Raw genomic sequence first — 26,488 nt, forward strand, 5'->3', positions numbered from 1 at the left:
TTTGAGGCTCAGAAACGTTAACATTGGTAAGGTTCTGTATCTGCATGTTTGAAATGTTAAGATGTGTTCTTAAAGGCTTCAAAGATTCAAGGGCCCTCAAGTCTACAATGACAGGTTCAGAGATGTCCAGTGCAACAATTTCTACATTCAGATAGTAACACACGAATTAATTGCAACATTCATAGAAGAACGGAAGTATTCTAAATTGGCAGGGATGAGTCTCTTTTGCCATGGTCATCTACTTTTTAAGTTCCCTAAACTTAACTGATAGCCACTGTGTTTTACACATTGTAAAGAAAGAAAGTCCAATATAGTGGAAAAAGGTAACTCAAAGTCAGAATACTGAAGCCCTGATCCACTTGGACTACATGATTTCTAAGCTCCATGAGCTCTAAAATCCTATGGCAACATAAATTTTTGCTAGGCCAGGATAAAGAGTAAAGCAGAACACCATCCTTCCAACTCTAATCCCAATGCTGTATTTAGGTTAACTTCTCTCTCAAAACTAATTAAAATCACTGGCTCTTTTAGGGCAACTTGATCTGCATATCTGACTCATTTTCTTGTAGTGGTAGAAATGGAAAGAAACACAAAGGAACATAGCTCTGAGTCCACATGGCCCCATCTGTATGCAAGTCACCAAACAGAATGCAAGACACTCAACACCAATAATGTCAGAGTTATTAAAGCAAGTAATTTCCTTTTCCTGACACCATTTTCATGAACCTTGTCAAAACAGTCTCTTGCACGTTTCTTAAGGTCTAAGAGGCTTTTCCAAGGAAATAGCCTCCCATATTAATACAAATCCCTTCCAGTTTTGAGCTGAGAAGAGCTCGGGGGAGAATCTCCGGGTGAAAGGATAACTGTACAAGTGATCCTTCCTATTTCCAAAACTTCACTTTCCAGAACTTTCTCACTGTGCTTTCCATGACAATTATTTTGCTAGGACCTTAAGGATACACCATTCTCCTTTTTAAATTCTGGCCCAGATTTCAATTCAAACACAGTATCTTTTCCTTATCTTCTTTTAGACATTTTAAGCTGATATTTTGAAAAGGTCTTTATGTAAAAATTAAAAGAAACAATCAAAAAAATCAAAAGGCATGGCCCACTTTACAAAGTGTATATTTCCTCTCCTGAACTACTTAATTCATTCACTTATACCTCACCTAGGCCTACTCCATTCCATACCTGTTTGAAGCACAAAATCAACATTTGAACTCTTAGGTTTAACCCTTCTTCCTATTACCCTCTTTGTCACCTTTCTTCCAAGTCACATTGTGGAGCAGGAGTGTTAGTCACTCAGACCTTCTGAGGAAATGAAGAGCTAGGGGATTTCATGTGCAGTGCAACCTTCATGTTCTACTAAGAGTGCATCCTTAACAGTGAAGGTACAGGAGCTTGAGTCTCCATCCCTCACTCCCCAGTGGTTGGAGCTACTTCCTCAGAACTTCATTATCAGTCTTCTTGAATTTGCGCCAAAAACAAAAACAAACAAACAAGCAAACCCTCAGGAAATAACTCTACAATTATACAAAATAACTTTTAAAAGTTTCATAAATTAAAAAAATTTGGGAACACTCACTACTTCTTTCCCACAGCATCACACAGCAAGCAGTGTGCCTCCCAGCTCCTCCTTGAGGCCCTGTAGACTTTCTCAGTCATCATGGTCTCACTGCACAAATGTAGCCAGAGGTGTTAAGTTTCTCTTAAATTTGAAACTAAAACAACATCATAGTTACAAATCCTTCCCCCAACCTGATGCTGGGAATGACACGTAACATTAATCTCATCTTCCCTCTAGGGCTTGCCAAAGGTCAAAAAAATTTTTGACTGTAAATGGCTCTCAGCATTGATACATCCTGAAACCATCTGTGTGCATCAGGAAAGAAAGAAAGCTCACTTGCTTCTATGAAAAAAATTCATGTTTTTCATGCTTGGGGCCTTACTCCTGAGAATCAAATTGGAAAACACCATTTCTAAAGGCACATTCAAAGACAGAGACAATCTGTGAAGGAAAAAAATAGCTCTAGAAACAAGTAAACAATTCTATACTTGGATCTTTTGAAAACAAGATAAAAGTACTTTGCAAAGGAACAAAGTCTAAGGAACTCAGAAAAATTGAAGTCAACTGTGAACCTGATTTGCTGACGCTCTTCCCGTAAGAGGAGGCCTGTGCTTATTTTTTTAAAGGTTGCCTTGCCCATTACATAAGAAGCAGAATTTTAGTTTTTTCCTTCATAATATACCAACAGAAACTACACTGCAAGCAAGTTCCCATTGCCTGGAGAATAAAGGCCAAACTCCTTGGTATAGTTTACGAACCTCTTTATGACATGGCCCCAGCTTGGCTTTCTGGCCATATCTCCCCTATGATCTCATATGTAGTGTTTGTTCCAGCAGTACTAGTTCTTAGCAGTTTCTCACAGTTGTCACATTCTCTCAGGTCCGTGCAAACACACACATCCCTGGCTATTTTTGGAACGCTCACGTCTCCCACCCCACCATCTAGCTAACTTCTATTTCTCCTTCAAGACTCAGAGTAAGTGTCACCTATTGGAAGTCTTTTCTGATTCCCGTAGGATAAATCAGATCCCTCTCTGTTTTTATCGTCCTCTGCAATCTCTGTGTTAATGGCCACACGGGGTGAATTTAGGTGAGAAAGTTCTCTAATGGCACAGTGATCTTAATCCATTATCCCTCACGGACTGAATTTACAGAGAGATTTTTTAAAAAGACTATACCCGCAGTAGCTGTTTTATAAATATGAATACCCAAGAATAGCTTTATAAAGAAGATATAATACCAGAGCACTAAATAACAAATTTTTATACATTTAAAATTATACTAAGGTTTATATTCTTCCATGTCTTTGAAGCAATTCTTTTTATTTATTTGTAAGTATTGATTTATAAGTACATAGAGATTTCACACTCTTGGAAACAAGAGTTCCCTAGAGTTCCCTTTTTAAATTTTTATAGCTTCCAGAAAATATAAGCTAACATTTAAATGAATCCAGTGGTGGATCATATTTATAAAAGCAATCTTAATCATATATATTATACATTCTTGTACATTGTATTTTCAGAAATAAGGCATCTCTGTACAGTCAATTACACCTAGATAAATATCATCACAAAAAACTGTTAGAATGACTAGAGTAGACTTAAAATGAACATACTTCCTGTCCCAAGTGTGTTTTGAGCAGGGGTTGGAAGATGGAGAGGATATGCATTTTTTTAAAATTAATTAATTAATTAATTAATTTATGGCTGTGTTGGGTCTTCGTTTCTGTGCGAGGGCTTTCTCCAGTTGTGGCAAGCGGGGGCCACTCTTCATCACGGTGCGCGGGCCTCTCACTATCGCGGCCTCTCTTGTTGCGGAGCACAGGCTCCAGACGCGCAGGCTCAGTAATTGTGGCTCACGGGCCCAGCTGTTCTGCGGCATGTGGGATCTTCCCAGACCAGGGCTCGAACCCATGTCCCCTGCATTGGCAGGCAGATTCTCAGCCACTGCGCCACCAGGGAAGCCCGCATTTTTTTTTTAATTGGGGTATAGTTGCTTTACAATGTTGTGTTAGTTTCTGCTGTACAATGAAGTGAATCAGCTGTATGTATACATATATGCCCTCCCTCTTGGACCTCTCTCCCACCCCACCCCCATCCCATCCATCTAGGGCACCGCAGAGCTCCAAGCTGAGCTCCCTGCACTATACAGCAGGTTCGGGCTAGCTATCTGTTTTACACGTGGTAGTATATATATGTCAATCCCAATCTCCCAATTCATCCCACACCTCCTCCCACCCACCCTGTGTCCACATGTCCATTCTCTACATCTGCATCTCTATTCCTGCCCTGCAAATAGGTTCATCTGTACCAATTTCTAGATTCCACACATATGTGTTAATATACGGTATTTGTTTTTCTCTTTCTGACTTACTTCACTCTACATGATAGTCTCTAGGTCCATCCATGTCTCTACAAATGACCCGATTTCATTCCTTCTTATGGCTGAGTAATATTCCATTGTATACATGTACCACATCTTCTTGAACATTCCTTTGTCGATGGACATTTAGGTTGTTTCCATGTCCTGGCTATTGTAAATATTGTGGCAAAGAACATTGGGGCGCATGTATCTTTTTGAATTATGGTTTTCTCAGGGTATACGCCGAGTAGTGGGATTGCTGGGTCATATGGCAGTTCTATTTTTACTTTTTTAAGGAACCTTCATACTGTTCTCCATAGTGGCTGTATCAATTTACATTCCCACCAACAGTGAAGAGGGTTCCCTTTTCTCCACACCCTCTCCAGAATTTATTGTTTGTAGATTTTTTGATGGCCATTCTGACCGGTGTGAGGTGATACCTCATTGTAGTTCTGATCTGCATTTCTCTAATAATTAGTGATGTTGAGCATCTTTTCATGTGCCTCTTGGCCATCTGTATGTCTTCTTTGGAGAAATGTCTACTTAGGTCTTCTGCCCATTTTTTGATTGGGTTGTCTTTTTTTTGATATTGAGCTGCATGAGCTGCTTGTGTATTTTGGAGATTAATCCTTTGTCAGTTGCTTCATTTGCAAATATTTTCTCCCATTCTGAGGGTTGTCTTTTTGTCTTGTTTATAGTTTCCTTTGCTGTGCAAAAGCTTTTAAGTTTCATTAGGTCCCATTTGTTTATTTTTGTTTTTATTTCCATTTCTCTAGGAGGTGGGTCAAAAAAGATCTTGCTGTGATTTATGTCAAAGAGTCTTCTTCCTATGTTTTCCTCTAAGAGTTTCATAGTGTCCGGTCTTACATTTAGGTCTTTAATCCACTTTGAGTTTACTTTTGTGTATGGTGTTAGGCAGTGTTCTAATTTCATTCTTTTACATGTAGCTGCCCAGCTTTCCCAGCACCACTTATTGAAGAGGCTGTCTTTTCTCCATTGCGTATTCTAGCTTCCTTGGTCATAGATTAGGTGACCATAGGTGCGTGGGTTTATCTCTGGGCTTTCTATCCTGTTCCACTGATCTATATTTCTGTTTCTGTGCCAGTATCATACTGTCTTGACTACTGAGGCTTTGTAGTATAGCTTGAAGTCAGGGAGCCTGATTCCTCCAACTCTGTTTTTCTTTCTCAAGATTCCTTTGGCTATTCGGGGTCTTTTATGTTTCCATACAAATTGTAAAATTTTTTGTTCTAAGTCTGTGAAAAATGCCAGTGGTAATTTGATAGGAATTGCATTGAATCTGTAGATTGCTTTGCATAGTATAGTCAAAGATCAATAAATAGCATAGCAAGGTCAATAAAACTAAAAGCTGGTCCTTTGAGAAGATAAACAAAATTGATAAATCTTTAGCCAGACTCATGACGAAAAAGAGGGAGAGGACTCAAATCAATAAAATTAGAAATGAAAAAGGAGAAGTTACAATGGACACCACAGAAATACAAAGCATCATGAGAGACTACTACAAGCAACCCTATGCCAATAAAATGGACAACCTGAAAGAAATGGACAAATTCTTAGAAAGGTATAACCTTCCAAGACTGAACCAGGAAGAAATAGAAAATATGAACAGACCAATCACAAGTAATGAAACTGAAACTGTGATTAAACATCTTCCAACAAACATAAGCCCAGGACCAGATGGCTTCACAGGCAAATTCCATCAAACATTTAGAAAAGAGCTAACACCCATCCTTCTCAAACTCTTCCAAAAAATTGCAGAGGAAGGAACACTCCCAAACTCATTCTACAAGGCCACCATCACCCTGATACCAAAACCAGACAAAGACACTACAAAAAAAGAAAATTACAGACCAATATCACTGATGAATACAGATGAAAAAATCCTCAAAAAATTACTAGCAAACAGAATCCAACAACACATTAAAAGGATCATACACCATGATCAAGTGGGGTTTAAGCCAGGAGTGCAAGGATTCCTCAATATATGCAAATCAATCAATGTGATACACCATATTAACAAATTGAAGAATAAAAACCATATGATCATCTCAATAGATGCAGAAAAAGCTTTTGACAAAATTCAACACCCATTTATGATAAAAACTCTCCAGAAAGTGGGCTTAGAGGGAAACTACCTCAACATAATAAAGGCCATATACGACAAACCCACAGCCAACAACACTCTCAATGGCGAAAAACTGAAAGCACTTCCTCTAAGATCAGGAACAAGACAAGGATGTCCACTCTCACCACTATTATTCAACATAGTTTTGGAAGTCCTAGCCATGGCAATCAGAGAAGAAAAAGAAATAAAAGGAATCCAAACTGGAAAAGAAGTAAAACTGTCACTGTTTGCAGATGACATGATACTATACGTAGAAAATCCTAAAGATGCCACCAGAAAACTACTAGAGCTAATCAATGAATTTCGTAAAGTTGCAGGATACAAAATTAAGGCACAGAAATCTCTTGCATTCCTATACACTAACAATGAAAGATCATAAAGAGAAATTAAGGAAACAATCCCATTCACCACTGCAACAAAAAGAATAAAATACCTAGGAATAAACCTACTTAAGGAGGTAAAAGACCTGTACTCAGAAAACTATAAGACACTGATGAAAGAAATCAAAGATGACACAAACAAATGGAGAGAAATACCATGTTCTTGGACAGGATATGTATTTTTATGGAAGAGATTAAGTAACAAATACTGCAAGATAGTATGATCTTCTGTAGGTAAACACTGGTGAATTTTGCTTTGCTAAAATAAAGAAATGTGAATAGATTGTTTTGCTAAAGTAGAAATTATAAACCAATAGGTAGTAGGAGAGGGATACAAATTTTGAGTTGTGGGGGAAGTGGAGTAGTATGTGGGCTTAGAGTGGGAGTGAGACAGAGATCCTAGATGACAGCTGAAGATCTTTGGAATCAGAGCAAAGGTCTATTTGATTGACTTAAGCAATTGGTAGTCGCCATGCTTCTAAGATGGAAACAGACAAAAATAATTACTCTACGAGAAGCTTGAAGGGGAAGGAGACAGATTGGCAAGAGATTGTTTAGAGATAAAGCTCTAGTGTAGGAGGATGGGAAGAAGAAAGAGAAGAGCTAGAGAAATACTGCAATAAGGAAAGAGTCAAGAGTCATTACATACTTACACTTCAAGAAGCTCAGGAGTCTAGTGGCCAGCAACACTAAAAATAAAGGGTAGGAGAGTACCTACAACGTGTCCAGTCAATACTGAAAACTGTCAATCCTTCTCAGATAGTATATGAATTTATCTCAGATCAAATAAACTCCAAAAGGAAATTTGGGAAGAGGCATGCAGAGGAAACATAGGTGTTATGACAGGGTGATTCTAATGATCAGCTGGAATATAAATTGACAGAAGTAACCAACCAAAAAAGTTTAAGGAGTAACAAGAGGGAAGTTTCTTTTCTAGTTACTATAGGTTTTCAAAATGCTAAAATAATAAGAAATAAAAGCAGTGTGGTATTTGTCTTAAGAACTGGTAGACTGATGATTACACAAAAGAATAGAAAGCCTAGAAGTAATCCAAAGTATATGTAAAAATATAATGTATATTTAAGTGACATTTCAAACTACTGAAACCAACTCAAGAAAAACAGACAATCTGAACAGATCTATAACAAATAAAAAGATTGAATTAGTAATCAAAAAGTTACCCACATCCTCTTTTGACCATACCTTAAATTAACCTTTAGGAATCCACTGATCTATGTTTGAGGCATAAAAGAGAACAGAACACTTTCTGTTTCCAATGTCAGTTCTCTCTTTTTTTTAAAAGATCTTTTCTTGCAATTATGAAATAAATTACAGTTTGGAAAAGTGCATTAAAAAAAGAAAAACTTACCCACAAAGAAAAACTCAGGCCTAGATGGCTTTACTGCTGAATTCTACTAAACATTTAAAGAAGAATGAATACCAATTTTTCACAAACTCTTCCAAAAATTAGAAGAGGAGGGACTACTTCCCAACTCATTCTATCAGACCAGTATTACCCTGGTACCAAAACCAGATACAGACATCATAAGGAAAAAGAACTACAGACCAATATCTTTTATAAATATGGATATAAAAACCCTCAACAAAATACTAGCAAACTGATTGTAGCAAAATATAAAAAGAATTATATACCATGATCAAGTGGAATTTATTCCTAGGGTAATTTAACATCTGAAAAGCAATTAACGTAATACCCTCTTTGGACAGAAAAAAACAAAAAACGCATGGTCATCTCAATAGAAATAGAAAAAGAATTTGATCAACACCCTTGCATAATAGAAACACTAAACAAACTATAAATCAAAGGGAACTTCCACAACCTGATAAAGGACAAGTACAAAAACCCCAAAGCTAACATAATACTTAATGGTGAAAAACTGCATGCTTTCCCTCTAAGATCAGGAATAAGATAAGGGTGTCTGCTCTTGCTACTTCCATTCAACATCATATTAGAAGTTCTAAAGAAAGCAATTAGGGAAGAAAAAGAAATAAAACTTGTCCAGATTGGAAGAGAAGAAGTAAAACCATCTCTATTCACAGATAACATAATCTTGTCTGTGGATAATCCTAAGGAATCCACCAAAAAACTATCAAAACTAATGAGTTCAGCAAGTTTGCAAGATATAAAATCAATATACAAAAATCAATTATATTTCTATATACCTGCAATGAGCAATCTAAAAATGAAATTTTTAAAACTTCATTTATAATAGCATCAGAAAAGAATAAAATGCTTAGGAATAAATTTAGCAAAGTGTAAAACTTATGCTCTGAAAACTATAAACATCATCAAAAGAAATTAAAGATGAAAATCATCCCATGTTCATGAATTAGAAGACAATATTATTAAGACAGCAATATTCTTCAACTTAACCTACAGATTCAATGCAATCTTTACTAGAATTTCAGCTGATTCTAATATTCATATGAAATTGCCAGAGAACCAGAATAGCTAAAACAAGCTTGAAAAAGAACAAAGTAGGAAGACTCACACTTCTCAATTTGAAATCTTAGTACAAAGTTACAGTAATCAAAACAGTGTGCTCTGGCATAAGAATAGACATATAAACCAATGGAATAGAATTTAGAGTCCAGAAATAAATCCACATGTCTATAGTCAACTGATTTTCAACAAAGGTACCAAAATCATTCAATGGAAAAAAAAAGTCTTTTCAACAAATGGTTTTGGTACAACTGGATAGCCACATGCAACAGAATAAGGTTGGATCCTTACCTCATACCACTTCCAGAAATTAACTCAAGATGGATCAAAGACCTAAATTTAAGCACTAAAACTATTAGAAGAAAACATAGGGGTAAAGCTTCATCACCTTGGATTTGACAATGGTTTCTTAGATATGACACCAAAAGCACAAGCAATAAAAGAACAAATAGATAAGTTGAATTTCATCAAAATTTTAATCCTTTAAATTTTATCCTTTAATGTGCATCAAAGGATACTACTAAGAAAGTGAAAAGACATCCACAGAATGGGAGGAAATTTTTTCAAAACATATATGGAATAAGGGTTTAGTAGCCAGAATACATAAAGAGCTCTTGTAACTCAACAAACAACCTGATTAAAACATGGGTAAGGCACTTAAATGACATTTTTCCAAAAATGATAAGCTAATGACCAACAAGCATATGAAAAGATGCTCAACATCATTAGTAATTAGGAAAATGTTAATCAAAACCACAATGAGATACCATTTCACACCCACTAGGATGGCTATATTTTTGTAACATGGAAAATAATAAAGTATTTACAAGAATATGGAGAAACTGGAACACTTGTACGTTGCTGGTGTGAATGTAAAATGATACAGCCAGTATGGAAACCAGTTTGGCAATTCCTAAAAAGTTAAACATAGAATTACCATACAATCCAGCAATTCCACTCATAGACATATGCTATAAATAATTAAAAATAGGTACTCAAATATGTGTGCATGAATGTTCACTCTAGCACTATTCACAACAGCTAAAAGAAGCAACCCAAATGTCATCTGTCAACAGATGACTGGATAAACGAAAGTTGATATAGCCATACAATAGAATATTATTTGGCTATAAAAAAAAAGAATGAAGTACTGATACATGCAAGAACATGCATGAACCTTGAAAACATTATGCTAAGTGAAAGAAGTCAGTCACAAAAGCTTAAATATTATATGATTCTACTTATATAAAATCTCCAGGGACTTCCCTGGCGGTCCAGTGGTTACGACTCTGTGCTTCCAATGCAGCAGGCATGGGTTCGATCCCTGGTCGGGGAAACAAGATCCCACACGCCGCACAGCAAGGCCAAAAAAAAAAAAAAATGTCTGGAATAGGTAAATCTATAGAGACGGAAAGTGGATTAGTGGTTGCTTAGTGCCAGGGCACTAGGCTGCAAGGGAAGTAGGGGATGAAAGGGATGAAATAGTTTCTTGTTACAGTGATAAAAATATTCTAAAATTAATTGTGGTGATGGTTGCACATATCTGTGACTATATTTAAAATCATTGAACTGTATGATTTAAATTGAACTGTATGATTTAAATTGGTTAATTATATAGTATGTGAATTATATTTCAATAAACCTGTTTAAGAAAAATACAAAGAGAGAGCGAGAGAACTGGAGGAATATACACCAAAATGTTAATGATAGTGAGATTGCGAGCATGGCCAGCGGCTCACCTTAAGAGTTTAAGCAAACTTCACATTCTCAGGACAATTGTTGATACGAGTGAGTGCTTAATAAATATTGGTTGCTACTAAAAAAAAATATATATGTATATACAAACTTCAAAGAAAAAAAACAACTAAAAATCACTCCAGGCCAAAATGTAGTAAAAGGGACCAAATTCACCCTCCTGCTTGGAGCAGCGAAAAAAAAAGAAAGAAAGAAAAGAAAAGAAAACAACAAAAACATGTTAAAAAAAAAAAACATTTTTGAGGCACTGGACGTCAGATAACAAAGGACAGTGATCCCTAAGAGACAGGAAACAAACAAGGTGAACTCACAAATTGCACCAGTTTACTGTCTTGAGTTTCCAACAGTGCAGGAGGGAGGGGGAAATCAAGAGGTGCCAGCAGACTCCCTGAGTTGAGAGGATCATAGCAGCTAGAAATCTCAGGATAGAGTACCAGAGAGGAAAAAACTGCATAGAAAGGGAACTCCAGAGAAATGCAGATAGTTCCTCCCAAGTGTTCAGCTGATTACTGATCAATGCATGTTCTTAAGGAAAGTACTCAAGGCCACAGAAAGAACTACTCCAAAAAATTAGAAGTAACAATGCCTGGTTTCCACACAGGTCTGGGACTAGTGCCTGTTCCCACCAACCAGACTGGGGAACCTTATGATTCACAGGGCATTTGGTAGAGAACATAGAAGGGTCTTACCTCAATATTGGGTGATAATTAGCCCTAGACTGAGCACTGCTGTGGTCACACCTAACAAGTCTTAAAAGTAACAACATCCACAGTATATAAAGAATCATGTATTCTCAAAACTCAATAAGAGACCAAACAATCCAATTAAAAATAGGAAAAAAAATCTGAACAGATACTTCAAGAAAGAAGATATACAGAGGCCAAATAAGCACATGAAAAGATATTCAAATCATATATCAATAGGGAAATGCAAATTAAAACCGCCATGTGATACCACCTCACATCTACTAGGACGGCTAAAATGTAAACGACTGACCATACCAGTTGTTGGTGAGGTTGTGGAAGAACTGGAACTCTCATCACTACTGGTGGGGATGTAAAATGGTACAATCACTTTGGAAAAGGGTTTTGTGGCTTCTTAATAGACATCTGCCATATGAGCTAGCCATTCCCATCTAGATATTTACCTAGGAGAAAGCATATGTCCATACAAAGACATACAGGAATATTCGTAGCAGCTTGTTACAGATAAAAACTGGAAACAATGCAGATATCTATCAACAAGGTGAATAAACTGTGACATTTTTACCATGTAATAATATTCAGCAATATAAATAAACTACTGACACATGCAAAAATACAAATGAATCTCAAAATAATTATACTGAGTAACAGAATTGCCAGACCAAAAAAAAAGTGCACATACTGTATGATCTCATTTATTATAAAATTCTATAAAATGCTAACTAAACTATAGCAATAGAAAGCAGATCAATGGTTGCCTGGATATGGGGCAGGAGAAGGACGAGGAGGAGAGAAAGAGAGGGACTATACAAAAGGCATGAGGAAATCTATGGTGATGATTTCACAGCTGCATATAAATGTCAGAACTTTTCCAACTGTACACTTTATTTGAAAAAAAAAGTTCATGCCATGACAAAGTTTATGATTTCCTGTTATACAATGAAATTCGTATTTTATACCATACCTTTTACCTGCTTTTTTCCTAAATGAGAAATAACTTATAAAAAGAAAATCATGACAATTTATAACAAAAGAAACCTTAGAGATTATTTAATATATTTCCCTCTTTTTCAGAAGAGGAAATTGACCTCCAGAGAGGTAGATCTGCCCAAGGTCACATCATTGGTAATGACTAGGAAAGGGCTGCTGGCAGTACTCTTTTTATACTACATGGTTCTTTGAGTGTTTCAGACCTTAAGAATAAAATGTTCTCTGTGAACATACAGACTATATATGTTATTACAACTATTCCTGCAGCTCATTCTAAGTTTTCATTTGGTAGGTAAGAATATTTGTAAGTGTATAAGTTTTATCTGAATTATTTGCATACTATAACAGTATTTACTCAGAGACTTCAAGTTTTGAAATGAAATACATTTTTCATATGAATGAGTTTGACATATCTGTCTGGTAACAGGAAGCTTATAAAATAGGTCTCATAATATTTGAATTTCCTTCTTACTACAGTTTATGTAAAAAACCGTAGACCATATCTTTGGACTGGGTATATACTTAAGTGTTTATATAGAATGTATATTCAAAACAGAATCTAGGTTTATTGTTGACTGTGGCCAGTTGAACTAAAAATAATTTAGTGCCAGTAATATGAAAATGTATCAAGATGGCAAATAGTCTTCAAAAGCAAGGTAAGGTCTTTTGAAACAATGCTTCACTATAGAAATCCAATAACCAGGATTTTCTTTGGAACACTAGAGTGGCTGTTATTTATCATAGGAATGTGGGAGACACATTCAGAGATCTATTTTTATTTAATTTTTTTTTGTTGCGCCACACGGCATGCGGGATCTTAGTTCCCCAACCAGGGATAGAACCCGTGCCCCCTGCATTGGAAGCGTGGAGCCACTGGACCACCAGGGAAGTCCTGGAGATCTATTTTTAAATAATAGGCAAGAGGACTTATGTTTTCTGCTGTAATTGGTAAATATTACAAATCTACACACTACTGAATTTTTTACTCCCCATCTCCACCTCCTTTTGTTCTCTCATTTTTCCAAAAAAACAAAACAAAGAAACAAACAAAAGCAAAACAGCATAAAATAGTCTCTCCATGTTTCCTCAATGCCCCCTTTGCTCGGTGACATATATTCTAGCAGGACAGCAGAGAGAAGACTCTGACTTGAAAAACTGAAAGGCTCCATATTTATGAGCCAATCTATGGCTTACCCAAACTCAATGGTTTTAGTGGAAAAATATTCAATAAATATGTATATTTTAGACACACTTGCAAATTCTAGGTACCTCAGAATTCATTCATAAAATATTCTGAAACATTTCCCAAATGTGCTGTGCTAAGCAAACATTAAGTAACAATAATCCTTTTGCTCACCCCTTAGGCGGAAATTTTCACACATTAAAAGAGAATTGAGGATAGTGGCATTAGGCTGCTCAAGCCTTGACTTGATGGAGTGCATCTGCAGCACTCAGTATTCACAATGTGTACAGGATGAATTCTCCTACCTAGCAAAAACCTCAGCCTCAATTCCTGCTAACATTTGACTCTATGTAGTGTGATACAGGTTTTTAAATGCTGTCCTGACCCAGTTTTGAGGCCCTGGCTAGAGGCTGGTCATTTCTGCTTCTTGAGCAGTCAATTAACCCCACACCCTGAACCACCTCCAATATCAGCTCTCACACTCTGGGCCACTATACACCTGCTCTAATTGCCCCAGGGCCAGGTACCAGACAACCAGGGACAGCCCCTATGCCCCAGAGTCTACTGACACTGCTCACATTAGCCAATCCTAAACGTGCTTGCCCATTCTTTCCCTCAGAAAGTGCAGTAAAGGCACTTGCCCACTGTTCTCCTCTCTCCCTCTGCCTTGTGGCTGACCCTAGTTCTTCCCTGACTGGCCCTGCATGGTGTGCTGTGTTCTCCCCAGGGAACTGTGAGTCCAACAAACTACAAAACCCTTTCTGGCTTCTCTCTATTGATCTGTTTTGGCCTCACCATACCTCACCCAAGGTAATATGGTGAAAAATAAGGGAGGGAGGGAAGGAGGGAGAGAGGGAGGAAGGGAGAAGGAAGAAAGGGAGGGAGGGAGGGAGGGAGGAAGGAAGGAAGGATTTTAATTGGCTCTTAAAAGCAACATATTTAGTTTTGCTAAAATTTAACTCAAACCAATAATATCTGTGCAGAGTGTAAGTTCTTTATGGAAGAAGTCTGAAATGCAGCAACAGTTTACAAAATATGATAAGCTATATCTATTTACGTATTGAGAGCACCTAACATGTCAAGCCATGTGCTTATATCACATTACCTCATGTAATTCTGAAAAAGACCAGCGAGGTAGAGCTACTATTATCTCTACATTAAATACATGAATCTGAGGCACAGAGAAAGATACAAAAATTGTCTAAAAGGACAGGGCTAGCAAATGGTGGAACCGGGATTTGAACCCACATTTCTCTAAAACCAGAACCTAAGCTCTTAAGTCCGAAGTGATACTACCTTCAAATAGCTGCTCGTCCAACAAATATTTATTGAGCACCTATTTTATGACATGGTATTATATATTAGAGAAAAAGGCATCGAACTGATTCTCAGAATGCTTACTTTATAGTGACAGCGAGGTTATTTTACCTATAAGAACAAGATAGCTTGATAGGTATTGGATGGATTTTATCTAGGGTGCTACAGAAGTATAATCATTTACTTAACTAAGTATCACCTCATATGGTACAAATAGATTTGTACCACTACTATCCTTTGCCCCCTGCCTCCATTTACACACACACACACATACACACACACACACACTCCTTTAAATTGCTCTTTTGGCTAGTTCTTCCTCTGCCGAAGGATGAAATCTCAGTAAAATCTCATAACTTGTTTCTGACTACTCTCAAATACTAAAAAGTCCTCAGGTCACTTTTAGCCAAAAGAACTTTCTTTTTAAGTATCTGAAAAGTGTAATTTGGAGCAAAAATCAAACCCTGCACATTCTTCAAAGTTAAACTGTCCCCAGCTCGAGCCTGCTGCAGCTCAGGAAGCCTACAGTGAGGGAGGCAAGCATGGTCGCTACCACCTGCTTCAATTCCTTGCCTGGCCTTCCACTCCTCCCTCTCACTCTATGGCTTCTGAACCCCTGGGAGTGAGGGGAGGGCTGTTCTCCAGACTCGGTGGATGTTTACATTCACAAGGCGCTTCCGTGGATTTCTCAGAAATTCAGAATCCCCCACTGGAAGCCTCTCGCTGCATGTCCCAGGACAGATGTGGTACCTATAATTCCACTGCCTCTCCCCGACCTCTGTCAGCCCCAACATTCAGTGACCCGCCCCAATAGACTCTTGGCGAAATCCTTTCAACAGCCAACCTCCACCACCACGATCTGCAGCCCCTTCGAAGACTTGCTCTTTTTTTTTGTCCACTCTTTATTTTTTTTTTAGATTCTTTTCCCATTTGGCCATTACAGACTATTGAGTAGAGTTCTCTGTGCAATACAGCAGGTTCTTATTAGTCTTCTATTTTATATACAGTAGTGTGTATATGTCAATCCCAACCTCCCAATTTATTCCCCCCCATCCCCTGGTAAACCATAAGTTTGTTTTCTACATGTGACTTTACTTCCATTTTTGTAAATACATTCATATGTACCCTTTCTTTTAGATTCCACATATAAGTGATACCATATGATATTTGCCTTTCTGTGTCTGACACTTCACGCGGTATGACCATCTCTAGGCTCTAATTGACGTTTCCTTCCTCTGCATGGCCTTCAGAGGAAATGCCACCACCCTGCCATTGGTGGAAGTACAGTCTTCCCCCAACACAGCTCACCCTCAGAGCTCTGAAACCTGAGGAAGACATGTGTCCATTGGGCTCCCAATTCTCCACTGTCAAGCTCTGCCTCCCACAAGCTTGAGGTGAGCAGGAAGCACCTGGCCATCCTCCTCCACGAGGGGGGAAGGGAGCAGGGTACCTCAGACCCCAGCAACTGTGCTTCATCCACTCAGTGCTTTCATACCTACATGATCACATCCTTGGCATGTCTAACATAGGTGCCCCAGCACCTCACTTTGAATGGGGATGTTCAGCAAATACTGTTTTGTTCTCAGTCTTTGAGGCTTCAGCCAAAACCCAGAGTGTCATTTAACATTCTGTTTCAGAAACATAAAGAAGGATGCTCACCAGACTGAATAATGCATAGCACAGCAAAAACTGTCTGTCTCTATATGGTTGTTTTCTAATATTTTCTATTAAGGAAAATGGATTTGTCTTCTAATTCTCACTCTGCTCCTAGAAATGCTTTATGAACCTGAGTAAATCATTAGTCCTCAGTGTCTTCACCTAAAATTATACGAAACTATAAAATTATTTAAAGTCTGTTGAAAAGTCTCTCCAAGAAAATACAGCCCTGTCATTTCAGGCTAATATACATCAATCTGCTTAGCCCAGAAAAGGCAAAAAACTAAAAATTAGCCAGAGAGCAGCAGGAGAACTGCCTTTGAATAAACCCAAATTCCTGACATCGTGCTCTACCTCTCCAGGAGGAATTAAAACTCTCACTTTCCCAATCTCAGACGCAAGTTACTCATATTGAGCCTGACCTTATGCCCCAGATATGATCACTAAGCTTCTACATTGTTCTCTTTGCCCCGTTCCTTACCTTGTTAACCTGACTAGTAGACAGGTTCACCCAGGACAATCCTCCTCCCAAAGACAAGGACTCGCTCTGAATTTAAGCCAAGCATGAGGATGCCAGTGCCTGTTAGAAGACTTCTCAGAAGTAAGCACCTGTGATTCATGAATACCCCATACTCCTGGAACCACTGTCTCCTTAGGGACTCCACCATCTCAGAATGAGCTCCCTGGTAGCTGTACCCTTACCCTAGGACAGGACACAGGTCCACTGCCACTTCAATCACAGCACCTGCCCCACTCCAGGATCCTAAAGCATGCAAGGTATCGGCATAAATGCCAAATGGAGCTAACTGGGCTAAAAGCATGCATCTTCCAAAAATGCATTGTTTACAGTATTTCCTCCTTTATCCTTTTACTTTTAAAGAATAAATCTTTCTCTAGTGTTTTCATGGCTGACATAGAGTAACTACCTTATTTTGATTAAAATTAAAATTGCATCATTTTCTTCTCTGTCCTTAGAGCATAGGTTCCACAAACATAAAGTAGGTAATTGATCTTATTTAAGAAGTTTGCAATGGAACAATAAAAACAATTAAGTGCAATGACTCTAGTACAGATGTTCTGAATCCAATATTTCTCAAAAGGTTTTGACAACATCCAAAGTTGTATGAAAATATTTGGCAGTGGTATCTCAAAATTTAAGTATTCTGTTCTTTTTTCAAGTACTAGCCAAGAATGGAAGAGTCTTCACGAACAATCTAATTGAGAGGTTCTGGAAAAAAAATCTGTAGCACATGGTCATTTTTTCTCTGTTGATGGCTCAGCTGAGCCAGTGACATTTATGAGTCCATGGCTGAGGGCTCTATAGGTTCTGGATCAATACAATCTTTCCCAAAGTTATGGACTGAATGTTTGTGTCCCTCTGCCCCTAAATTCATATGTTGAAGCCCCACTAGTGTAGCTGTATTTGGAGTAAAGTAATTAAGGTTAAATGAGGTCATAAGGGTGAGCCCCTGATCTGATAGGATTAGTGTTCTTCTAAAAAGAGACACTAAAAAGCATGGAAAATGAAAGGCGACATGAAGACATAACGAGAAGGCGGCCATCTACAAGTGAGAAAGAGGGATCACACCAGAAACTGAATTGCCAGAACCTTGATCTTGGACTTCTAGCATCCAGAACTGTGAGAAAATAAATTTCTGCTGTTTAAGCCACTCAGTCTATAGTACTTTGTTATAGCATCCTCAGCCAACTAATACACCCAGGAACTTATCAACAGGAGAGGACGAAAAGACATTTTCTTCCTCTTTCTCCAAGTGGGATCCCAGAAATTCCCCAGTGTATATTAAAATATTAATATCTTGCTTTCACACACTGTTTATATGCATAGTCCTATTTATTCTTCACAATCTTGTAGTTAGGCAGAGCTAGCATTATTAATCCCATTTTACAGATGAGATGGAATGTGGCTAAGCCAAGATTAGAGGTAGAGCTTTTGACTGCTAGCCCAAGCTTCTTGCACTGCACCTCATGCCAGCTGACTGAGAGTAGCTTTAGAGATCTTTCCACTCCTGAGTCAGCTCACAGTTAGAACATCTCTGGGAATCATAGCACTGGTTCCAGGATAAGACATTAGACTTCAAAAGGGGTACCTCTTAACAGATAAGCAGAATTATCTGCCGTTAGTCAGGAGAACCATGAGCTATTGATAAATAAAGTTGAAGAAAAAATGAAAATGAAAATTAAAGCTGGAGTTGTGCTCAATTTCAATAATTTTAATTATTAATTTAGAGTGATAGTAATTTTGACCTTTTAACAAAACCTTCTTTATATACCATTTTTGAGTTTTGACTATCTGTGGACACAAAGGAATAAATCTTGGCCACTCTTTGTCCTGGAACACAACATCTACAGCTCCTCCTGGGAGAAAGAGCTCAGCTACAACTTAAAGTTCAGTACATTCACTCTTCTGATTAATTTGGAGCAGTGGAGCAATTAAAGAACAGATGCTATGGATTAATGTTCCACATCACATTGAGAAGCCCTTCTATAGGCCCTGGTGCTATTTTAAAAATATCTGAGCTCTGAATGTCACTCCATTAATAAAGATTTCAGCAGCTTAGTCATTAACACCAACAAGACCTTATCATTAGAACAACATATACTTTCAGGCTCATTTTTCTGTTGTGCAAATCAATGATGAAAAACTTCAGAAACTGAACCAATGTTAGATTGTTTAGTATAACTGATTTGGGGCTCATATTCAAAACATTTATTTTATCCATACATAATACCTTAAAATACGTCTCTTTCCTAATAGGCAGCCAAAAACCCCTACTACTGACATTTGGTTTCAACTCTCCCTAATACAGAATGTCTCTCTTTGCTCCCTTTTCAACTGTTCCTGAGGATGACTGCCAAACCCTAAGGCAAAGGGAAAACTTGGTTGCCTTTAGCATGTAAGCCTCTCAGTGTCAGCAGTTACACCATTCTCTCCTTTAGGCTGAGTTTGCACTGTATTGGAAAACAGAGGCCTCTGAGTATTCATGCCTCTTCAGATTGGCTGTCAAAAGCCCTTCACGTGCAATCTTCTTATTTGGCCCCAAAGAAGACAGTCTCTTCTAATTAGTGCTCAAATGGTTATCCCATTCAGAAAGAATGGAATATTTGTTTGATATAGAACATAAATTTATTCTAGTTAAAATAATATTTTGTTTGTAGAAATTTTTATGTGCATCCAGAGAAAAGGGAGATTTTAAAATCAGAAATCTCAAAAATTAATGGGAAGCATTTTAAAAATAATTTTAAGGAGTTAAAAACAACCTAAATATCCAGTAATAGGGATTTGGTATGGGGATATCTATGTAGATATAGATATAGATATAGAGAATGAGATTTCCATTCAATAAAGCACTCTGTATCTAACATAAATAATCCTGATGCTTCTAGTTCTATATAATAGACTATTTACATAGATATTTACCTTCTCTCCCTCAAAAATGCCTGTAAAAATTACAATCAAGAAATACAGAAGCTAGCAAGCCCATAGCAGCACTAAAAAGGGGAAAGAGAGCCATCAGCAGACCAGAGATTTATTAAAATCTTCAGAAAATGGCAAGTAGACGAATCATATTGTCAGATGAAACAAAAGCAAAGAAGCAAATGTTCCAGCACTGAAGACACCTGGCTTCACTCTGAAAAAAGTGAATGCTGAGCAGAATGAAGAGAAAGATCAAAACCTAGAAATATCGCCATGAAATTTCATAACACACCAAAGATAAAGAGAATATGCCAGAAACTTCCAGGAAAGGGCTATGGAAGTTCCCTATTGTTTGATGTATTCATTATCTGAGTTCTTACAGCCATGAGATTGCATAGGGAAGCAGTCAAGGCTCAAAAATATTCATTAATCAACTGGCCACTTGTAAAATTAGTCCTGATTCAAATACTCATCCCATATCACACTAACATCTGTCCTCACCAATCACATCAGAGTCTATTTTGGTCAATTTCATTGAATTTTTAATAAATATATGATTAAAATATGTAAGCCATAAATATTTAATAAATGTATAATAATAAATATATAGCATAAATTGACTTTAAAGTAAAATTGCAAATCTTGAAAAGATGTTAGATTTCATAGGGTTGATAAAAGTGTTGGTGACTTGAGTCACCAACAAAGCTACTGCTAAATGAGAATTAGCAGAGCTAGATCAGTTTAGGATGGATGAGGAGAAAACCAACCAGGAGAATGGTAGAAAGGGTCTTCAAGGGAGATTCACTTAAAAATCAAAGAATTTAAGACAGGCCCTTATAGGGAAGTCTTGAAATATTTTTGCAGAAACTACTATCTTTATGATTGTGCAGGAAAGTGAAATATGAACTTGGAAGATATCATATCATTCTACCATCTATTTTTATCAGAAAATAGTACCCCCCCAAACAATCCAATTTAAATAGATTTATATTAAGAGGACTTTTCTAGTGCTACTTTCCCAAGAAACAGGAGACTTCCTATAGATAGAAAGGAACCAAAAACAGGATGGTATTATATTAGTCTCATTAGCAAGAATAAATGCTGAAAATAGTGAAATAAAGCCTGTAAAATTCTGAAAAAAATGACTTTATATCAACAATTCTATACATAATCAAACTGCTAATCAAATATGAAAGCAAAAAAATGACATGCAAGAACTCTGAAGGTTTATCTGCCACGTACTCTTTTGAAAAAAGTACTCCAGCCATATTTATAGAGGAAGGAAGGGAGGAAGGAGGAAGAGAGGGAGGGAGAGTGGGAGGGAGGGAGGGAGGGAGGAAGAAAGGGAAAGGGAAGCCAAGAATATGGAATGAAAGGTATGAAGAGATTTCTGCTTCAGGTAATGAAAGACTGAGTAGTTTAACCAAATCTAACCACACTCTGGGAAAAAAAATACACAAAAGCTTGATTAAATATATTACTTAAAAATCTTCTTAAAAGCATCAAAGATATATCAAGATAATAAGGAATTACAGGACAAAAATCCAACACTTGGGAAAAGGTTTGCCCTGTGATCACTGGCTGACCTGGAAGAGGTAGCTGATATGTGCTTTGATAGCCTCTTAGAGCTAAGGGGAAAAGTCAGAGTTCAGGGCTCACCCAATACTGGGAATTGGGGCCCCCAAAGGGCTACACCCTGAGAATAGTGATAAAACAAAAATAACTAAACCTTGTGCAGACGGTAGACTCACTTCTTTTTAAAATGTCAATAGCCCATGAAATCTCAGGCTGTGAGACTGCCCGAGAACACTCTAGATTGTCGGTACCCCTCTTTGGAGGAAGAGAATATCATCCTTAGGATGAGAATATCATCCTAAGTCTCAAATTATTTCAACAAATTCTTTTTCAAACACAATGCCCAGCATACACCAAAGCATGAAGAGAAAAGATACAATGAGCAAGAACCAACAGTGATAAAAATAACCAAAATAGTCAGGCATTACCATATACAGTAAAACTATGCTTAACGTTTTCAAGGAGAAGAAAAATAAGCTGTGAAAATTTCAGCAGGGAAGGAACTAACAACTACAAAAAGTGACTTAGCAGTTTTAAAAAAGAAACAAATTGAAATTCTACAATAGAAAAATCTATTTAAAAATTTAAGAATTCAATGGGAATTTAACAATATATTGGACAGTGGAAGAGACAGTTAGTGAACTGAAAATAGGTCAGAAGACACTCCCCAGCATGCAGCATACAACAAAAAGGTGGAAAACATGGAAGAGAATGTAAAAGACTCAGAATTCCATGAGAAATCCTTAAGTTCTGGCATCTAGAAGAATAAGAATGGGCACTGGTCATTTTTGTGGATATTTTAGCCTAGAATTTTCCAAAACTCATGAAAAATATCTGTCTTCCAATTTAGGAATCCAAATAAATCCCAAACAGAATAAATAAAAGGAAAGCCATACCTAAACAGATCATAGTGAAATTGGATAAACCCAAAAAAATCTTCAGTGCAGCCAGAGCAACTCACCTTCAAGAGAATAACAGTAGACTGACAGGTGACTTCTGAACAGCATCAATGGAAGTCAGAAAGAAACTGCTAACCTAGAATTTGTAACCAGCAAAAATAAAATCATTTTCAGATGAATAAAAAATTGAAAGAGTTCACCATTAGGAAACCTGCATCCAAAGGAATCTGCAAAGTATGTTTTCAGTTCACTAATTGTCTCTTTGACTGTCCAATATGTTGTTAAATTCTCACTGACTTCTTCCAGAGAAAAGGGAAATGATGACTGGAAATCAAGGGGCTCAAAAATACAAAAAGAATAAAAAGAAAAGAAAGTTGTAAACGTGAGTAAATCTCAATAAACAGTGATCCATTAAAAAATAATAATATGTACATAAGGAACTACATAAATGAAGTTAAGTGTTCTAAGCAGCTTGTATTACCCAGGAAGAGAGTAAAATTATCCATTAATATTAGACATTGATAAGTCAATGATACATTTTGTAATTTCTAGGATGAACACTAAAAGTATAGGGAAAGAGCATAATACAACTAAAAGATAGCAAAAAAAAATCAATTGGAAGTCAAGAAGGCCAGACTCCATAGGACTTGAGGGTATCTGCTGGGCCTCAGATTTTCTATTAAGGATCTGGGGTCACCACGGTCTCCAGCTATTAGAGTAGATACCAAATCAATTTGTTGGGGAAAGCAAGCATTCAGAAATTCCTGTTTACTTTTTTCAATACATAGGTGCTATGATGACATGTGGAGTGTCCCAGTTATTCAGAATCATTTCAACAAGCTTGGTATGATAAGCATATCACATTCAAGACAGTCACTTCTTATATCCTGGAAAAGAATGGCAGATATGGAGACTTTTTTAGGGAGACCCTGGCAATACTCCTCCTGATTTTCATTCCTCAAAAGGTAAAGATGGTAAATACGAGCTACTAGTGGCAGCAAATTAGCTTATTACTGGAGATTAAAGATTTAATGACAAAGAGTGATGTAAAGAGGCAACATGCAGAAAATCTGGTGGCAGGACTGTTCACCTAAGTGCTTTGTTACATTCATAGAGGACTCAAGGAAGTTAAAGGTAACCAGCTAATGAAATCAAGGATTCAGACCCTGATTTGAGCATCTTCCAACATTACAGAGGAATAGAGTCCTGTAAAGTGCCTCAGATATTTTCTATTCTGCCACATTTATTCTAGGTTTTCCTTTGTGATCATGATCAAAGATCTCAATCTTTCACCACCAATTTATGTTGACTACGGGACTACTTGCTTCTGTCATCAAAAGCTCCTTGAAATTTGTTATGTCTGTTTCTGTGTGTATCAATATTCTGCAATTTTGCTCTATTGCCGCTACATGTGAGATGGCCTTTAAAATTTCACTGCCTCTTTTTTTGAAAGCAAAGTAGAAGAAACTAAAAGTGACTGAGTAATGATAAAATACTTATTCTTTCCAGGTCCCAGGTTATCAGCTGAAATTGAAACAGAGGAATCGCATCAGAAAGTCTTTGACAAGAAATGATATAATAATATACACCATTAATTTTAATGTAGTTAGATTCTTAGAGGAAATATTTCCAAAGCCACACTTTTTGTGCACTTCTTAGAGAGTGAGTTTTTAAAGAAAGTCATTCTATGTATTATATATATTTTTTCTGTTTCCTGACTAATTTTTTACCAGAAATGGAGAAGAAATAGCAAATGTGTCATTATTTTAATAGGATGATTATTTGTCAAAGTGAGGTTTGGGGTTTAATTATAGTTTTAATGCATGTAGGTCAAACTGAAGTCCCTTTTGTGAAAAGACAGGTGTGTGAAATTTGAATACAATTTTAGAAAAGCAATGAATATATTGCCAACTGTTAACTTTAACAAGTTAAATAAATAAAACCCTAATTCAATAATCTGAAACTATTTAGATACAAACAAATATTTATTCCCTTGTCTGGCATCTTTATATATTTAGACAATGTGACCAAATTAAAATGGTTCATTGCTGAGTGACTACAAAACTGCACTTTGAATGAGCAAGGAAAGTGAGTAACAGTAGTCTAGCAGGGGAAATTTTTCTTCAGAACAATGGTTTTAAGAGCTTCTTTGTAAAAGCTAAAGCCTGAGTTCTTTTGGGAATTTCTCAGAGACTTAATTTTAGCAGTTAACAGTAATCCTCAGATACAATTAATTATAATTATTTAAATTTCAATGAAAACAAATGTATAAACATTAGAGACTCTTCTCTAGAAGCTTTGGAATGTAAATTTCTATAAATTCATAAAAGAAAATTCTTTGTAATTTTAACATTAAAAGAAGTTTTGTGGATGATTGGTTCAAGATGATGGAGTAGAAGGATGTGTGCTCACTCCCTCTTGCAAGAGCACAGGAATCACAACTGCTGAACAATCATCAGCAGGAAGACACTGGAACTCACCAAAAAAGACACTCCACATCCAAAGACAAAGGTGAAGCCAAAATGAGATGGTAGGAGGGTCGCAATCACAATAAAATCAAATCCCACAACCGCTGGGTGTGTGACTCACAAACTGGAGAACAATTATACCACAGAAGTCCACCCACAGCAGTGAAGGTTCTGAGCCCCACGTCAGGCTTCCCAACCTGGGGGTCTGGCAACAGGAGGAGGAATTCCCAGACAAATAGACTTTGAAGGCTGGTGGGATTTGACTGCAGGACTCCAACAGGACTGGGGGAAACAAAGACTCCACTCTTGGAGGGCACACACAAAGTAGTGTGCATATCAGGACAGGACACAGGGGGAAGGAACAGTGACCCCACAGGAGACTGAACCAGACCTACCAGCTAGTGTTGGAGGGTCTCCTGAAGAGGTGGGGGGTGGCTGTGGCTCACCACAGTAACAAGGACACTGGCAGCAGAAGTTCTGGGAAGTACTGCTTGGCATGAGCCCTCCTGGAATCCGCCATTAGCCACACCAAAGAGCCTGTAGGCTCCATTGCTGGGTCACATCAGGCCAAACAACCAACAGGGAGGGAACTCAGCCCCACCCATCAGCAGACAAGCAGATTAAACTTTTAATGAGCTCTGCTCACCAGAGCAACACCCAGCTGTACCCACCACCAGTCCCTCCCATCAGGAAGCTTGCTCAAGCCTCTTAGATAGCCTCACCCACCAGAGGGCAGACAGCAGAAGCAAGAAGAACTACAGTCCTGCAGCTAATGGAATGAAAACCACATTCACAGAAAGACGGACGAAATGAAAAGGCAGAGGACTATGTACCAGATGAAGGAACAAGATAAAACCCCAGAAAAACAACTAAATGAACTGGAGATAGGCAACCTTCCATAAAAAGAATTCAGAATAAAGATAGTGAAGATGATCCAGGACCTCAGAAAAAGAATGGAGGCAAAGATCGAGAAGATGCAAGAAATGTTTAAAAAAGACCTATAAGAATTAAAGAACAAACAAACAGAGATGAACAATACACTAACTGAAATGAAAAACACACTAGAAGGAATCAATAGCAGAATAACTGAGGCAGAAGAACGGATAAGTGACCTGCAAGACAGAATGGTGGAATTCACTGCCGCAGAACAGAATAAAGAAAAAAGAAACAAAAGAAATGAAGACAGCCTAAAAGACCTCTGGGACAACATTAAACGTACCAACATTTGCATCATAGGAGTCCCAGAAGGAGAAGAGAGAGAGAGAGAGGACCCGAGAAAATATTTGAAGAGATTATAGTTGAAAACTTCCCTAATATGGGAAAGGAAATAGCCACTCAAGTCCAGGAAGTGCAGAGAGTCCCAGGCAGGATAAGCTCAAGGAGAAAAGACCAAGACACATAGTAATCAAAGTGACAAAAATTAAAGACAAAGAAAAATTATTAAAAGCAACAAGGGAAAAATGACAAATAACTTATAAGGGAACTCCCATAAGGTTAACAGCTGATTTCTCAGCAGAAACTCTACAAGCCAGAAGGGAGTGGCACAATATATTTAAAATGATGAAAGGGAAGAACCAACAACCAAGAT

At 37.4% G+C, this 26,488-nt stretch overlaps 1 pseudogene; it reads left to right on the plus strand.

The window, feature by feature from the left end:
* Positions 1 to 18,038: 18,038 nt before the first annotated feature.
* Positions 18,039 to 23,917, plus strand: LOC133084694 (general transcription factor IIH subunit 3-like; annotated as a pseudogene).
* Positions 23,918 to 26,488: the final 2,571 nt, after the last annotated feature.

The sequence above is a fragment of the Eubalaena glacialis genome, chromosome 2 (genome assembly GCF_028564815.1).
Source record: "Eubalaena glacialis isolate mEubGla1 chromosome 2, mEubGla1.1.hap2.+ XY, whole genome shotgun sequence".
Lineage (NCBI taxonomy): Eukaryota > Metazoa > Chordata > Mammalia > Artiodactyla > Balaenidae > Eubalaena > Eubalaena glacialis.